Source organism: Bos javanicus, chromosome 3, assembly GCF_032452875.1.
Source record: "Bos javanicus breed banteng chromosome 3, ARS-OSU_banteng_1.0, whole genome shotgun sequence".
NCBI lineage: Eukaryota > Metazoa > Chordata > Mammalia > Artiodactyla > Bovidae > Bos > Bos javanicus.
The window spans coordinates 49,960,720-49,978,579 of record NC_083870.1 but is presented as its reverse complement, the minus strand read 5'-3'; the positions used below and the strand labels follow the sequence as shown (position 1 = coordinate 49,978,579).

Below are 17,860 nucleotides of genomic sequence, written 5' to 3'. Positions count from 1 at the left end.
GACTTTGCTCAAGATTGCAGAGTACATGGGAGCAAGGAAAGCACTTGTGTTCCTCACCACAGCGTCCCCAGAGACCAGCGCCCTGGCATTTAGCTGTGCTCAGTGCTTAAGTGAATAAGTGTGGTTTTTGCCAGCTCAAAGCCTGAGCGGCTTTGAAGACCCAGGTCAGGCTTGGCCTTTGTCTAGCTATCCCGACAGCAGGGAGTGACTACCACCTACAGGAAGGTCCTACATTCTTCCTGAGCTCTTCCAGGCTTGGAAGCCTTGTTGGCAGCCACGAGGTCTGGAATCACACACTGGTGCTGCCTGCCTCAGACACGATATACCTGCTTCTGCCTTAGTTTCTCTTTGTGACTAGACTCCTTCTCTGAACACCAGCCTACTGGTCCGAGTCTGTCAACCAGTTCTTTCCAAAACCTTCCCTTTGGGGGCTGGGTCATGTTCCATTTATCCTCAGCTGTGATTCTTGTCCTCCTGTGAATGGGCTGATGGCACAGAACCATGGAACTGGCCCAAACCTGATTTGGTCATCAGTGCCTTGAACCTTGGTGACCTTTTCCACCAGCACCTGCTGCAGCCAAGTTAGCTGGACCCGTTCACTGCTCAGCCACTGCCATTTCCCCAGCCCTGACCTATCTTCTTCCTCCTTCCTCCCTAGTCTGTTTGCTAACCCTTGCCTGGAGTTCCTTGCAGGCAAGTCGGCCCTAGATTAGGTAGCCCTTTCCAAATGCAGCTTCCTCCCTGCTTTGCCCTTTCAGGATGTAATATCAGTCTCTCCCCTTGAAGCTCCTGACCACTGCATCTGTCTCACTCGGACACTGTTTTATCTTGCATCACAATTGTGTACCTTTCATCATATCTCCTAGGCAGTAAGCCAGGCGCACGTCTTTTTCCTTTGTATGTCAACCACACTCAACCATTGCTTGTTGAAGAGATGAAGTCATAAGACAACACTAAGCACAAATCAAATGGGATGTAATTTTCTGTGACCCTTGGGCTCCATTCCATTCAGCCTGTGTATCACCTCCTAAATTAACCATTCTAAAACACAGCCATTCTCATGCCAAAAGAAACGGCCTACTGCGTGAAATCCACATTTCTCATCCTGAACCAAGCTTGCCCCCAGCCCCCTTGCCACATCTAGCCTCTATTCTACTTGCCCAGCATCCTGACGCTGCAAACCCTCACCCCAGCTGGACATTCATAAGGACTCTTTTGTGTCTCTTTTCTATGTTAATATCTAAATTTCTTCATCTTGGCACTTTTTCTTTTCCTTCTCCTATTCCACCTTGCTACCTAGTGTATTAAATAGCTTGCTTAATGGTGAGCACTAAGCTTATTAGGATGAAAAAAGCAATCATTTAAATGTTGTGAGCAGATTTTGTCTTCATAAATTCTTCGGGGTTGCATTGTTTTTCTCTTGCTTTGGGAAACCATGTGGTTGCATTCAGGAAGATAAGAATCCACACAAGGTTCTTGGGGGAGAATAATGAGGAAACCACGGAGCTGAAGGTAGATGTTTTAGTTGGAGAAGCTGAGCCTTCTGTTTGGTACATCATGCAGAAGCTGAGCATTCTGTTTGGTACATCATGTAAATATGATGTCAACAGCTGAGTAGGAGTCCAGTAGGGAGGTTGAGAATGTTTCTTGAGTTGCAACAAATTTAGCTGACCCTGTATCTGAGGTGGTTTGTTCCTGCAGAATGTATGAGACTTCTTTATTGAGAGCTGCTTGCTAATAATAACAGCACACAGTTGCTACACACTTACTGTGTGCCAGGACAGAGAGAAACCCTTTCAAGGATTAACTCCCATAATCCTCACAACAACTTTAGGAGTTTTCAGAGGTGGAGGAGAAGGCTCAGAAAAGTTAAAGCTGATGTCCTACAAATTAGAGGCACAACCAAGATGTGAACACCAGGAGTCTGACTTCACAGCCTATGTTCCTAACCGCCACTCTCGGAGTGTTTGATTTTTTAAAAAAATCTCTTCCTTTACATTTTTCCTTTTACAAAAGATAATTAGGATAGAGTATATGCTTTTTATTTGGGAATGCAAACTCAAAAACAGTTTACTGGTAGGGATACCCAATCACATTTTGCCACTTTTTCATATGCCATCTTGCATTAGTTTGCTCCTTGTTTCATAGTCACAGGTATTTCTCCCAAGGAATCTGAAGTGTCCTTAAAGGTAGGGATTGTGTCTTAAACTTCTTATTCTAGCTCCCACAGTAGGCCCAACTGCATCCTCCCTAAATACTCCTTGAATTGAATTACACTGGTATTCCAATGACCTTCTCCCTCTGGAGGCAAAGCAAAGCTAGTGAAAATAAATAGAAATACAGTGGATTTCTAGAGATTCTGGGGAAGGCTGAAGCTGCTTCTAAGCACTGCAAATATAACTCAGGAACTTAAAAATAATCCTTCTATACAAACATGAGAAGTGTTATTAGAGACTCCCAGAGGGGTATAATGATCTGAACTTAAAAATAAGACACCAAGATGAAGTAGGGTTTTGCTGCCCAGGGAACTCAAATTGCAGCTGGGTGAAGGTCAGCCGGCTCACAGGTGGTTATATAGTCTGTGCTTTGGCTCCCTCTGTTGGCAGAAAAGAAGAGGTTTGTCTGTTTTTACCTGTAGGAATTCTTGGTACAAGTTGTGTGATGGTTCTTAACTGCATGTACTATTGCCCGAGATTCAGCTCTTGGATTTAGTAAAGGGGATGAGAAAACCTACTGGATCTTTCTCCTTAGATGGAAACTAAATACAGATTTTCATTCCTTTTATATGCTAACATTGCTGCCTCTAAAACCAGACTCACTACAAACCACTTATTGTCAGAGAACATATACAGCACTTATTCTGCCACGGCTTTCCCAGGCATCTAATTGTAAGATGTAAAAAAGTACATCTTGATTGCTCACAGAGTTGGTCACACAAGCCCTGGTTTTCCCACACTGTCTGGTAACCTTGTGTCTTGGTAATGTTTTCCATGACAAAGACAAGAGGTTTTGATCTCAACTATGGCACCCCACTCCAGTACTCTTGCCTGGAAAATCCCATGGACGGAGGAGCCTGGTAGGCTGCAGTCCATGCGGTCACTAAGAGTCGGACACGACTGAGTGACTTCACTTTCACTTTTCACTTTCATGCATTGGAGAAGGAAATGGCAACCCACTCCAGTGTTCTTGCCTGGAGAATCCCAGGGACAGGGGAGCCTGGTGGGCTGCCGTCTATGGGGTCACACAGAGTCGGACACAACTGAAGTGACTTAGCACAGCATAGCATAGCATACTGAAAGCAATCAAATATCTAAAAATTATTTGCTTGATTTATCAAGTGGAATTAAGGACAAACACCTCTTTCCTTAACATGTGATTTCTTTTTTTATTTCCCCTTCCCAGACCTTTCACATATGAGTCTGAACTTGTTAATCATGTCAATGATCCATCATTTGTGATTTGGCTCCAATGCTCCCAGAATTCCTCTGTATGGTATTCCAAGGAAACATTAAGCCATTGCAATTCCAAGGACTAGTGAAGACTCTAAGAGGCCACTAATGCCTGGCACATTTCCAAGTTCGAAAAAGATTAAACAAAAACACTCTGAAGTCATTTGCTATTTTAAGAGTTAATTTTGTATATGTCAGAATTTCTCCTTCCTGCATATGAGGATATTTATTTTATTAATCTTAAAGGGGGCATAATGATGTTTTACATAAAGTGCTTACTGTCAAGAAACTTTATGTATTGTGGTAAAATGAAACATACAGGCCTGGCATCAGTCTGGGCTCTGGCATTGTTTGGAGAGGCAATGAACACAGGCCCTTAGCATCCCTGCACGTTCTTGCTGAGTGTGCTAAGAATGTAAGACCCTGCTCACTTGGGTCATTCTTCCAGGCTGTGTTTGCAGTGAGCAACCTTGAAGGATTAGGGAAGGTCTGTGAGACAAAGAGCCGGCTTGCTTACTGCTTGCTATAAAATGGTAGGTTCCCCAAGATCAGCATTCCTCTTATGTAATGCAACCCATTTTGTGTGCAATCATCCATCTGAGCCCACCTGCTTCTTTCCTGTGAGAACTGGGGTTCAGAGAACTGATACAATCATGTTAACACTCTGGCTACAGTCATAGTCTTTCATCTCTGACCCAGGAGTCCTACGTGTTCTGTCAACATCCATGAAACTGGAAAGATGTCCTAACTGGCAAGTAGGGTAAAACAGATGATTCTTCAAAGTTCTTGTCACACTCCAGTGGGGCCTCCCTACACAAGTCATTTAGCTGCAGTTTCCCTTCCTTATAAAGAGGATGATAGTATCTGGCTCATAACATTGTAGTGGTTCGGTTCAGTTCAGTTGCTCAGTCGTGTCCGACTCTTTGCGACCCCATGGACTGCAGCACGCCAGGCTTCCCTGTCCATCACCAACTCCTGGAGCCTGCTCAAACTCATGTCCATCAAGTCGGTGATGCCATCCAACCATCTCATCTTCTGTCGTCCTCTTCTCCTCCTGCCTTCAATCTTTCCCAGCATCGGGGTCTTTTCCAAGGAGTTAGTTCTTTGCATCAGGTGGCCAAAGTATTGGAGCTTCAGTTTCAGCATCAGTTCTTCCAATGAATATTCAGGACTGATTTCCTTTAAGATTGACTGGTTTGATCTCCTTGCAGTCCAAGGGACTCTCAAGAGTCTTTTCCAACACCACAAGTCAAAGGCATCAATTTTTCCACGCTCAGCTTTATTTATGGTGCAACTCACATCCATACATGATTATTGGAAAAACCATAGCTTTGACTTGATGGACCTTTGTGGCAAAGTAATGTCCCTGCTTTTTAATATGCTGTCTAGGTTGGTCATAGCTTTTCTTCTTGGATTTCTTCTAATTTCATCTTCTACTTTCATGGCTGCAGTCACCATCTGCACTGATTTTGGAGCCTAAGAAAATAAAGTCTGTCACTGTTTCCATTGTTTCCCCATCTATTTGCCATGAAGTGATGGGACTGGATGCCATGATCTTAGTTTTTTGAATGTTGAGTTTTAAGCCAGGTTTTCACTCTCCTCTTTCACTTTCATTAAGAGATTCTTTAGCTCCTCTTCACTTTCTGCTATAAGGGTGGTATCATCTGCCTATCTGAGGTCATTGATAATTCTCCCGGCAATCTTGATCCCGGCTTGTGTTTACTCCAGCCCGAAATTTCGCATGAAGTACTCAGCATACAAGTTAAATAAGCAGGGTGACAATATACAGCTGTGACTACTCCTTTCCCGATTTGAAACCAGTTTGTTCCAGGTCCGGTTCTATCTGTTGCTTCTTGACCTGCATACAGATTTCTCAGGAGACAGGTAAGGTGGTCTGGTATTCCCATCTCTTAAAGAATTTTCCACAGTTTGTTGTGATCTACACAAAGACTTTGGGGTAATCAAAGTGGAGTGAAGTTAAATAAGAATGTACTGATCCCTACTCTACTCGACCCTGTCTGGGTGCTTCCTCCCTCTTTAGCACTGGGATAGGGTGCGGAAGGCACGATGTAGCTGGGCAGAGTGGAACGGAGTGGACCACAGGGTAGGCTGCAAACGAGCCTGAAGAGATGGCACAGTAGCAGCCCCGCAATTTCTAAGTAGGCGGGCTCGGAAAACCGCAAGCTGATTGGAGCGGGGACCAAGGATTTTGTATGCAAAGACGTTTGCGGGGCAACCACGCGGTTTTTACTTGGCTCGTCTATTTCAAGTGGCTTTCCGGTCGTACTGATAGGAATTACAGGGAGCACTGAAACCCCAGGTTCCCTCAGACAAACCCTTGTATTAGTGGCGACCGCGCCCTTTCGAGCAGCAGGAGGTAACCCAGCCTGTGGCTGCGCCGCCTCCCGGAAACCCCGCGGCTGCTCTCGGGCGCGCGCCCCCCGACCGCTCGTGACCGCTCACGCATGCTCCCCGCGCTCCCACGCGCGCAGGCCCTTCGCCGCCGCCGCCCACGCAGCCGCGTGCTGTGGCCGCGCGGACTCGGCGGCTGCGCTGCGCCCACCGAGCCAGCTGCCAGCGCTGGGACGAGCTCTCGGAGGATGCAGCAGCGTGGGGCGCGTCGCCCCCCTCAGTCCACCAGAGCCCGGATACCTTAGAAATTCGGCTCTGGGTCTGTGGGGAGCGAAATGCAACCCAAACTCCATTTTGCCGAACCCCGCGCAAATAAACACACACAAGCATTCACACAGACGTCGCCGCGACCCGCGCCCGCCGCGGCGGATCCCGGCCGCGTGCGGCCAGGAAAGAGCTCGGGACCCGGGAGGGGTCGCTGCTCGGGACCAGCCGCTAAACGGTGCGACGTAAGTGCCCGGCGTTACCGGCCCGGCTTAAAGGCGCAACTGTCGGCTGGAGGCCTGCAACGCCGGGGCGGGGCCAGACCGGGCGGAACCGGTCGCGGGAGAGCGGGCAGGCGGGGGAGATCGGAAAGGAGAATAGCGGGGGAGGAGGAGCGCGGGCGTGATTTGTCCTTATCGGCCAGGTACGGCGGCGCCCAGGGCGGGCCGGAGACCGGGCTGCGGCTGAGCTCAGACTCAACCAGCCCGCGCCCGGCGCCCTCGCAACATCCCTTCTCTGGCAAGGCTAAGCCGACTTTATTAAAAGGCGGTCGCCGAATGAGGACGGGCGCCAGCTAGCGATGTTTCGAAGCGCCCTGGCCTCAGTGATACAGACCAACAATTAATGGGGGTGGTGGGAAGGGCGCGGGGCCGTCGCCTCTGGCTTAACAGAGCAGATGCGCGGAAACTCCAACAGGTGGCTCCGTGGCGCAATGGATAGCGCATTGGACTTCTAGAGGTTGAAGGCATTCAAAGGTTCCGGGTTCGAGTCCCGGCGGAGTCGGAGGTTTTTTCCAACCCCCTGTTTTATTTTCTACACCAGTCATTTCTCTCCTTTTCTTAAAGGGTGTACACTCGCCTCGCATTCTCTGCCCGCTCTCCCCACTGCCTTCGGCTTTCTGCAGCTCTTTTTCTTCTAGTCGCTCTCACCTCTATAGTCTATCCCTCCCCTTACTTCCCTGGCTCGGTGGCTCTGGGCCAGGGCCCTGCCGACTCCGGAGCCTGATCCGGGAACTGGGGAAAGCAGCCCGGGCGGCATAGAGGCAAGGTCTCGCGGTTTCGGCCTAAGCAGAACGCGGGGGAGGCCCCGTCTCGGTTGTTCGGGAGAGCTGGCTCCAGACCCCTTCGCCAGGGGCGCGATTGTGGCTGCTAGGGAGGGAGGGGCGAGCGAAGGACAGGGAAACGCGCCCACACGGTGAGCAGTCTTCCAGCCCAGAAGGCTCCCAGCCCAGTGGGATCTTGTCACAAATGCAGATTTCTGGGCGTCACTCCAGTGGGGCCCAGGAATCTGACTTTCGAATACGAACGCCTGCTGCTCTCCTCCTTGATTCCGGTGCAAAGAGACCCAAGGTTCACTCTGCCTGTCAGCTCCTTTAGGCAAGGCTATCTTTTACCTCTTCTAACAGATTCTTTACCGACTGAGCTACCAGCGAAGCCCTTCTGACAGTTCATATCTTTGCATGAGATTAGGGTTCTACCTCGATGAATGCGAATAAATCAGTGAGTGGATGAAATTTTAACAATGCTGCAACAAACAATTCATGCAAAAAATACAAAATCCCAAATTGTCCAGAAAAGTACAGAGAAAAGTAAACATCTTTGTTCTTCCTATTTCCCAGCCCTTCTTCAACTCTATAAGCCATCAGTGAAAATGGTTTCTTGGAAATATTTTCAGATTTATTTTATGTCAGCATTGCTGCATCTACCCTCTTTATGTTTGTTGATGTTATTGATGTAGGTGGTTTCGCTATGCTTGCTAACTCACTTATTAATGCAACAGAACTGCCTTGTTCCATTGTACCTAAGTATCATAACGATTTAATAGTCCCCAATAGTTGGCCATATCAGTGTTGTGTATTTTCCTAGTGTTTCAGTGAACATCCTTATTACTGTACACAAGTGCAAATTTATCTGTAGGATAGATTCTTAGGAAATTGAATTGCTGGATCAAAGGCTTGTTTGTGTGTTCTTTGATAGATATTACCAAATTGCTTTCATAGAGATTGTATCCATTTTACTGTCTCTAACAGTGATAAAATGGCATTTCAAATATGCTTAGAAGAGGAGGAATGTTCATTGTCAGGGATTCTGAGACAAAATTCCCACTTGAGTCCTTTAACAGAGGTATATTTCAGATGAAAATACAAATACTATGACCATCAAAAGCACTAAAATAAGATGTGATGAAGTTATTTAATAACTTAAGCAGTATAACTTTAAACCTAGAAGCCACTAAAAAATCAATAAATCCAAAAATATGGATTTCTGTAAGACAAAAAACAAAATACCATAAACAAAAATCAAAAGACAAACTGGAAAAGAACAATTATAATACATATCACAAAAAAGGGCTGGTTTCCTTAGTGTGTAAAGAACTTCAAACCAATAAGAAAATGACCAGTGATGGAATAGAAAAATGACCAAACCCACCACACACACAGTAGGTATCTAGAAAATATATTTGGGTTTGTTTTCTTTTAAATAGACATTATATGTTGGCTTTAACTTCTTTTTTTAAAGTTAAATCTGATAGTTTTATAGACAAACAAGATTCCTGTGCTATTTATTAGTTGAACTAAAGTACTCACCTACGTTTCTTATTTAAGAAAATGTTAATTGAAATACAGTTGATTTACAATGTTGGGTACAGTATAGTGATTCAGTTATATATAAAAATATTCTTTTTTTTACATAGTCTTCCAGTATAGGTTATTATAAGATATTGAGTATAGTTCTGTGTCTACTGTTATTTTGTATATAGAGGTCTGTATTGATTAATCCCCAGAGAAGGCAATGGCACCCCACTCCAGTACACTTGCCTAGAAAATCCCATGGACGGAGGAGCCTGGTGGGCTGCAGTCCATGGGATCACGAAGAGTCGGACACGACTGAGTGACTTCACTTTCACTTTTCACTTTCATGCATTGGAGAAGGAAATGGCAACCCACTCCAGTGTTCTTGCCTGGAGAATCCCAGGGACCGGGGAGCCTGGTGGGCTGCCGTCTATGGGGTCGCACAGAGTCGGACACGACTGAATCGACTTAGCAGCAGCAGCAGCAGCAGCAGCAGCAGCGGTTAATCCCAAGTTTCCCGTCCCCCCTTACCTTTTTGGTAACCATAAATTTTTCTTTGGCTGTGAGTCTATTTCTGTTTTGTAAATAAGTTCGTTTATATCGGTTTTAAAGATGCATATAAGTGATATCATATGCTATTTGTCTTTCTCTGATTTAATATGATAATCTCTAGGTCCATCCATGTTGCTGCAAATGGCATAATTTCATTCTTTTTTATGGCTGAGTAATATTTCATCATGTGTTTGTATGTGAATACCACATTTTGTTTATCCATTCGTCTGTCAATGGACACTTAGGTTGCTTCCATGTCTTGGCTATTCTGAACAGCACTGCAGTGAACATTCGGATGCATGTATGTTAATTCAAGTTAGAGTTTTCTTCAGATATATGCCCAGGAGTGGGGTTGCTGGATCATATGACAACTCTATTTTTAGTTTTTAAGGAACCTCTTTAGTGGTCTCCACAGTGGCTACATAAATTTACATTCCCTCGTTGTGTAGGAGAATTCCTTTTTCTGCACACACTCTCCAACATTTATTATTTGTAGACTTTTAAATGATGGCCATTTTTACTGGTGTGAGGCGATACCTCACTGTAGTTTTGATTTCCTTTTCACTAATAGTTAACCACATTGAGCATCTTTTCATGTGACTGTTGGCCATCTGTATGTCCTCTTTGAAGAAATGTCTGTTTAGGTCTTCTGCCCATATATTGATTGGGTTGTTTTTTTTGATCTTCTTAAGCTATACGAGTTGTTTGTATATTTTGGAAATTAATCTCTTGGTAATACTGTTTGCAAATATTTTTTATACTCTGTAGGTTGTCCTTTTATGATTTCCTTTGCTTTGCAAAAGCTTTTAAGTTTAATTAGGCCCCATTTGTTTATTTTTACTTTTATTTTCATTACTCTAGGAGACAGCTCCAAAAACATACTACTGTAATTTATGTCAAAAAGTGTCCTATCTTTTCCTCTAGGAGTTTTATGGTATCTGGACTTACATTTAGGTCTTTAATCCATTTTGAGTTTTTTATATGGTGTTCAAGATGTTCTAATTTCATTCTTTTACAGGTAGCTGCCTAGTGTTCCCAGCACCACGTATTGAAGAGACTGTCTTTTCTTCACTGAATATTCTTGCTTCCTTTGTTGTAGATTAATTTTGACCATAAGTGAGTGAATTTACTTCTGGGCTTTCTGTTCTGTTTCATTGATCTGTGTGTCTGTTTTTGTGCCAGTATCATACTGTTTTGATTACTGCAGCTTTGAAGTATAGTCTCAGGTCAAGGAGCCTGAGTCCTCCAGCTCTGTTCTTTCTCAAGATTGTTTTGGCTATTAGGGGTCTTTTGTGTTTCCTAGAAATTTCAAATTTTTTGTTCCAGATCTGTGAAAAATGCCTTTGGTAATTTGATAGGGATCACATTGAATCTGTAGGTTGCCTTGGGTTATAGAGCCACTTTAACAATGTTGATTCTTCCAGTCCAAGAACAAGAACATTTTTTCATCTCTTTCTTTCATCTACGTCTATAGTTTTTAGAGTACTGGTTTTTGCCTCCTTTGGTAAGTTTATTGCTAGGTATTTTATTATTTTTGGTGTGATGGTAAATGGGATTGTCTCCTTAATTTCTCTTTCTGCTATTTTGTTGTTAGTGTATAGAAACGGAACAGGTTTCTATATTAATTGTGTATCTTGCAACTGTACTGATTCATTGATGAGCTCTGGTAGTTTTCTTGTGGCACCTTTAGGGTTTTCTGTGTATAGCATCATGTCACCTGCAAACAGTGACAGTATTAGTCCTTCCTTTCCAATTTGGATTCCTTTTATTTCCTTTGCTTCTCTGATAGCTGTATCTAGGATGTCCAAAACTATTAGTATGTTGAATAAAAGTGGCAAGAGTGGGCATCCTTGTCTTGTTCTTCATCTTAGAGGGAATGCTTTCAGCTTTTCATCAGTGAGGATATTAGCTGTGGGTTTGGATGTGTGTTCAGATGTGTGTTCTGTGTCAGCCCTCTGAATTATGGATCCCAAGCTGGAACAGCACAAGATGAGAGGCTGGATGACTAGTTCAGGGCTGTTGAGGTCATATAGGTAAGAAAATAATGAGGGCTGGAACTAGGGAGGTGGTCTGGAGAGAGGGATAAGTATACAAATTGAGAGATATTAAAGGAAGCCAAATTGATGGGACTTGATGAATTAAGTGATATATAGAGGAGCAGGAGCAGTCAGAAAAAATACTCCCATTTCTAACTAGGGACTATGGGTGGATGCTGAAACAGTCATGAAGGAGACAGAGAAGTCGGTCAAGTTCAGATTTCCTGAGGTCTCTGTGGAATATCCTGGAGAAGATGTACAGTGGCAGTTGATATGCAATGCCGAGTACATAGCAAGCTCTCAGTAAATACTTACTGAATGAAAGGACCAAAAGGAAAGTAGGTATTTAGGGAAAGAGGGAAGAAAGAGAAGGTCTAGAGCTCAGGAGGCTGATCTAGGCTGAGATTTAAAATTCATTCACCTACAGATGGCACTTGAAGCTCTGGACCATGTGAGGTCATGCGGGGGAGTGTAGATGGTGTATGGAGAGATGAGGATTAAAGACAAAAACCCAGAGCATAGACAGTTGAAGGATAGTCAAAGAATGAGTTCTTCAGAGAGAACAAAAAGAGTAGCCAGGGAGGTATTAATAGGAAGAAATCCAGGAAGAAGCATTATCTCCAAAAACTGATGGAGTAAGTTTCCTCTTGAGGACCGAGTCAAGAGGAAAAGGAAGACATCTCACATTTTTCTAAACACCTGCTTCATGATAGCAACTTTATTTAACCCTTGCCATTTAATTATCCCTCAACCCTAAAAAGTACAAAATCTCCCCATTTTACAGATGAGAAAATTGAGGTGCAAAAATATTATGGGGTTAAGGTGAAAGGATTAGCTTAAGCATGATGGAAGAGTGTTTGCTCTTCTAAGGCAAGCAGGAAGAGGGCAGAGCTTAAAGCATGAAGATGGAGAAGGGAAAATTTTAGATTTCCATGTTTGAGGACCTGTTTCCTTCGTGCCCTCTTTCACTGCCCTGTGTCACACACTCAGAATTCAGGAAGGTATTGACAAAGTGGGCGCTCTGCCCCAAAGGTGGAGACATTCCTGTCTTAATGCTACACAGAGCCAGTACAGACCTTAAAAGACCAGAGGCTCTGGGAGGTTTCATTCCAGCTTCCTCTTGATCTGAGGCTTTCTGTATCAAAAAATTAAAAAAAACATTTTACAACTTCATCCACCCTCTATGGCAGCTACTTGATCAGGAGACCCAGGCTCCTTATTCTTCCATCTTCAAAATGCAACTTCCACCTCATGGTCCAAGATGATTGCTGCTGCCCCTGCCATCAGGTCAGCATACTAGTTAGTGGGGAGAAGGTAAAGGGACAGAGCCTAATTTCAAGCTCTCCTTTCTTTGAGGACACCTCCCAGGAGTTGCATAAACCACGTTCATTCACATCCCATGGAAAGGTGGGACCATTCCCAGCTAAAAATCATATGTTCTGTTAACTGTAAAAGAAAGGGGAAAAAATCCAGCAGTTTCTGCTGGTGATGCTGAAATAGGTATGCCCTAGCTATAGTGCATAGCTAAAATGAAAGTGGAACAGAATTATACATATTAGCTCTGTGACTTTAGGCAGGTTACTTAGTTTCTCTGTGCCTCAGTTTCTTCATTAATAAAATGATGAGAATAATAGTAGGGCTTATCTCCTAGGTTTACCTAAAGTTTACCTAAATTGTTATATATGTACGTTTCATACATACGTACATACATACATAATGGTTACATAAAATAAGTTGTAAGTCCTTAGAAAGTGCCTGGCACTTAGTAAGTGCTATCAGTCAGTTCAGTCGCTCAGTCGTGTCCGACTCTTTGCGACCCCGTGAATCGTAGCACGCCAGGCCTCCCTGTCCATCACCAACTCCCAGAGTTCACTCAGACTCACGTCCATCGAGTCCGTGATGCCATCCAGCCATCTCATCCTCTGTCGTCCCCTTCTCCTCCTGCCCCCAATCCCTCCCAGCATCAGAGTCTTTTCCAATGAGTCAACTCTTGACATGAGGTGGCCAAAGTACTGGAGTTTCAGCTTTAGCATCATTCCTTCCAAAGAAATCCGAGGGCTGATCTCCTTCAGAATGGACTGGTTGGATCTCCTTGCAGTCCAAGGGACTCTCAAGAGTCTTCTCCAACACCACAGTTCAAAAGCATCAATTCTTTGGCGCTCAGCTTTCTTCAACATCCAACTCTCACATCCATACATGACCAATGGAAAAACCATAGCCTTGACTAGACGGACCTTTGTTGGCAAAGTAATGTCTCTGTTTTTCAATGTGCTATCTAGGTTGGTCATAACTTTCCTTCCAAGGAGTAAGCGTCTTTTAATTTCATGGCTGCAGTCACCATCTGCAGTGATTTTGGAGCCCAGAAAAATAAAGTCTGACACTGTTTCCACTGTTTCCCCATCTATTTCCCATGAAGTGATGGGACCCGATGCCATGATGTTAGTTTTCTGAATGTTAAGCTTTAAGCCAACTTTTTCACTCTCCACTTTCACTTTCATCAAGAGGCTTTTTAGTTCTTCACTTTCTGCCATAAGGGTGGTGTCATCTGCATATCTGAGGTTTTTGATATTTCTCCCGGCAATCTTGATTCCAGCTTGTGCTTCTTCCAGCCCAGCGTTTCTCATATAGTAAGTGCTATAGTGTTTATTAAAAACAAAGTAAAAATAAGCAGAGTCAAATGGGAATTCCAAGGGTGCAGGTATTGGTGGGGAAAAAACAAAAAATATTTTATGAAGAAATGTAGAGCATCAGCTCATTGATGCCTGGGATGGTCTTATTCCTTTCCTGGGCACCCTGAGCCCCTGGCCTATTGCCTTGCACAGAGAAGATGCTCAAAATACTGGTTTCTGAATGGGTTTGAAAGGTTAGTAGTATTTTGATAGGTGGGTTGGAGGCAAGGAGAATACTCTAGGTGGAGTTAACCATATGAACAGAAATAAAAGGTGAAAGCTTACTGTATCCAGCACAGTAGCTAGCATGCATAGAACATGGTATATGTTGAGTAACTTAATATTCAATATCAGCTAGTTTGGTTTGGCTGAAATCTGTCAGTTGGGTCCAGGCAGAAAGACACATCACTTTAGGAAATGTAGTATGGGGAACTGTCACATAGGTGATCAAAGTGTAGGTAACCCAGAAATTCCAACAGTAGGAAACCTCCTATTTACTCCTAGTGCCAGTGGGACATGGGAGGAGGTGGTATTCCCAGAATCCTAAGTGGTGGGGGATTGCCTGGTGGGAGCTGGGAAATGGCAGAGCTGCAACCCAACCCAAGCCAGAGAGGGAGAGAAATACCCTCTTCCCTTCTTCTGTCCTCCTCTCAGGTCAGTGTCTCACTGGAAAGTCAATTTGGCATCTGGGAAATATCATTTCTTGAAGTCCAGAGCAGAGCAGTGAGAGAAACAGGCAGATGACCAGCAAAAAGGCAGTTCGGAGCAAAAGCAGGGGAGTGATGAACATAAGCCTGTGGTGGTGTCCTTTTATGGAGTCTTGAATGTAGGGGTTGCCTCATGTTTTGTTAGGCAGAGGTAGGACATAGAACGTAAAAAAGCAGAAAGACGTTCAAACCATTTTAGGAAGACTTCCCCAATGGGGAAGATGGAGAACAGGGAAATAGTAGCTTCCCTTTGAGTACCTGTCATGTGCCAGGTATGGCGCTAAGCATTTATCTCAGAAAGATGATGTGTCTGGTTCTGGATATGTTGAGTTAGAGAGGACATCACAATAACATGGATGGGCATGTTATAGAGTTAATAGGAAATTTGCATCTGGAGCAGAGGTGTAGAGATGTAAGGGTGGATGGCCCTCCCTGGTGGTGTACTGAATAAGAATCTGCCTGTTGATGCAGGAGACATGGATTCGATCCCTGGTTCAGGAAGATTCCACATGCTGTGAGCAGCTAAGCCCATGCACCACAATTACTGAAGCCTGTGTGCTGAAGGGTCCACGAGCCACAGCTACTGAGCTCGCGTGCTGCAATTACTGAAGTGCGCACCTAGAGCCTGTGCTCCACAACAAAAGAAGCCACATTGACAAGCCTGCTCCCCCCAACTAGAGAAAACGCATATGCAGCAACAAAACTAAGTGCAACCAAAAATTATTTTTAAAAAAGAGATGTAAGGATGGAGACTTTGGTGTTTTCTGCAGAGAAGTGAGAGCAAAGCAGGAGAGGGAGAACAAGACATTCAAGTTAGACAGAACAGAGGAAGAAGAGGGCAGGCATTATGGAAGACTAGCAAGCAGTGGGCAGAGTAAGAAACCCAGTGAAGAGAAAAAGAGTAGAGAGATAGGAGAAGCAGAAAGTTTATTTTGCTGCAGGCGCCAAGAGAGGCTGGAGCTTCAAGAAGGAAGGGTCAGTAATGTCAAATCACATTTCCTGGCCAGAAGAGATGAAGACAAAGATAAAAGCTATTGAATACAACAGCTGGATGTGTGGAGGAATGGTTTCTCTTGATGGATTAGGTCACAGAAGGAACAGTGGGTATTTCCTTGGCTGGGAGTGGCAGGTCCAAGTAACAGGAAAAAAAAAAAAAAGAGTAAAGAGATAAAGAAACGTCTCACCAATGGATCCAGGTTGATTAGGGAGGAAAATGTATCCTGATGGGGGTGGAGGACTGGGAGGGTGAAATACTTGAGATCAGGCATCTTTGGAGTCTACAGGAGTTTGGAGCCACCTCAGGTAATTTCAAAGTGCAGTCAAGGTTGGGTTAGAGCGAACTGGAGGGAAGGCTAACAGAACAGACTGAGATAGTCAAAGTCCAGAATCTTGACCACTGAACAGTTTCAAGCAGCGAGTCTGAAGTCCATTATGGTGACTGACTGAAGTGGAGTGGAAATAGGGTGACTAGAATTGATGAGACCGAGCCTGAGAAACCACAGGCTTGTCTTGGTTCAGTTGCCTTTGGACAGATCAGGATAATGATTTTCACTAAAGGAAAAACCAAGAGTCACCTTAAAGGACTACAGTCAGGTAAAACATGACAGGGTTGAGTCATGATTCAGCAGTCTCCGAAGCTCGAGGAGAGGCACCGGGCCGGTTGTGTGCTCTCTTCCCCTCACCTGGACATCCACCCGCACCCCCCCCCCCCGGCAGGTGGGGGCAGCGGACAGTTGAAGCACGTTAAGTGGCAGACTTGGCTGGAAGGGCAGATGTAACAGCTCCATCAGCCCAAGTTTGGGTGAGCTTTACATTACAGAATTAAGCCGAGACTTGTTCTCCTAGCTCTGCTTCAGATCCAGCCAGTTTGATTTGTGTACACATAAAAATGTATACACATACATTTAAGGGAAAAAAATAGGTTTCCCTGATAAAACCTTAACATATAGAAAAATCTTATTAACTATAGTGTGTGCCTTGTTTTTGCTCTCAGTACATTACTCCTGTGAACTTCCCTGAGTTACGGGGGTGGAGGAGTGGATGTAGGAGGGAGGGACTGAACAAAACTTCATATAAACATTTCTTCATATAGATGACTGCATGCACATATTTCTCTCCTGCCACTGAAAAAGGTTGAGGAAGACCTCTCAGTCATTTGTAATCATCCTCACTGTTTTGGGGAGCTAAAGTTCATATGGTAATTGACCTAAATCTAATTATAGTTTTCATATTTCACTTTTCTTCCCTTAATGAACAAGACCTCAGAATTTGAGTACATTGCATGGGATCTGAGGTCAAGATTTTGGCACCTGAACCATACCAACTTCTGCTTTGCAATTCTGCCCAGGTTGTAACCAAAAGGAAGATGAATCAATGGAAAACAAAGTATACCACTCATGTAATAGCTTTAGAAGAGCACCATGACTGCAGACTTCTCAGTTAAGCTGCGATTGAATGACTTAGGCCCCTGTCATCCCCTACCTTTCATAGAGAAAGCCTGGCTGAGGAAAGCCCAAACTCTATTTCCCACTTCATTGGAAGAGAGAATGATAGGCCTGCCCCCTAACAGGGCAAGAGAGACCAACTGCAGGTGGTTTCTGACCTGTTAATACATCAGCCCTGTTTATTTGTGAAAGTACAGCGTAATGGGTATCTTGGGCTCTCCTCAATCTGGTTAGCAACTCCTCTTCCCTTAGGAGGATTAACTAGGAAGGAGGCAGATGGAGAAGAGCAGGACATCCTAAATACTGTGCAGCGCCACACAAAAGGTGTGGGTCATGTTTTGGTGTTCTAGCCAATTTCTATGCCGTTGTTTAGTCGCTAAGTCGTGTTCCACTCTTTTGTGACCCCATGGACTATAGCCCACCAGGCTCCTCCATTCATGGGATTCTCTAGGCAAGAATATTGGAGTGGGTTGCCATTTCTTACTCCAGGGGATCTTTTGACCCAGAGATCGAACCCATGTGTGAAAGGTTGTTGTTGAATCATGCAAAGACGCTGGGATTCTTGGCCCCCGGAGGAGAAGAATTCAACCCGGGGCCAGAGATGAGGCTTGATCGCTCAGAGTTTTTGTGTAATAGTTTTATTAAAGTATAAAGGAGATAGCTTCTGACATAGGCATCAGAAGGGGGCAGAAAGAGTACCCCCTGCTAGTCTTCAGCTGGATGTTATCTAGTCACTAGCAGTCTATTAATAAAAGAAAGGAATGTCTTAAGACTCAGAATGGCACCAGGCCCCTCACCCATAAGATGCATTTTGG

At 44.4% G+C, this 17,860-nt stretch overlaps 1 non-coding gene across 1 annotated transcript; it reads left to right on the top strand.

The window, feature by feature from the left end:
* Positions 1-6,763: 6,763 nt before the first annotated feature.
* Positions 6,764-6,848, top strand: TRNAR-UCU (transfer RNA arginine (anticodon UCU)). The gene is given in 2 exon segments: positions 6,764-6,800; positions 6,813-6,848. It is a non-coding gene; the product is annotated as a tRNA-Arg (tRNA).
* The last annotated feature ends 11,012 nt before the right edge of the window (positions 6,849-17,860 follow it).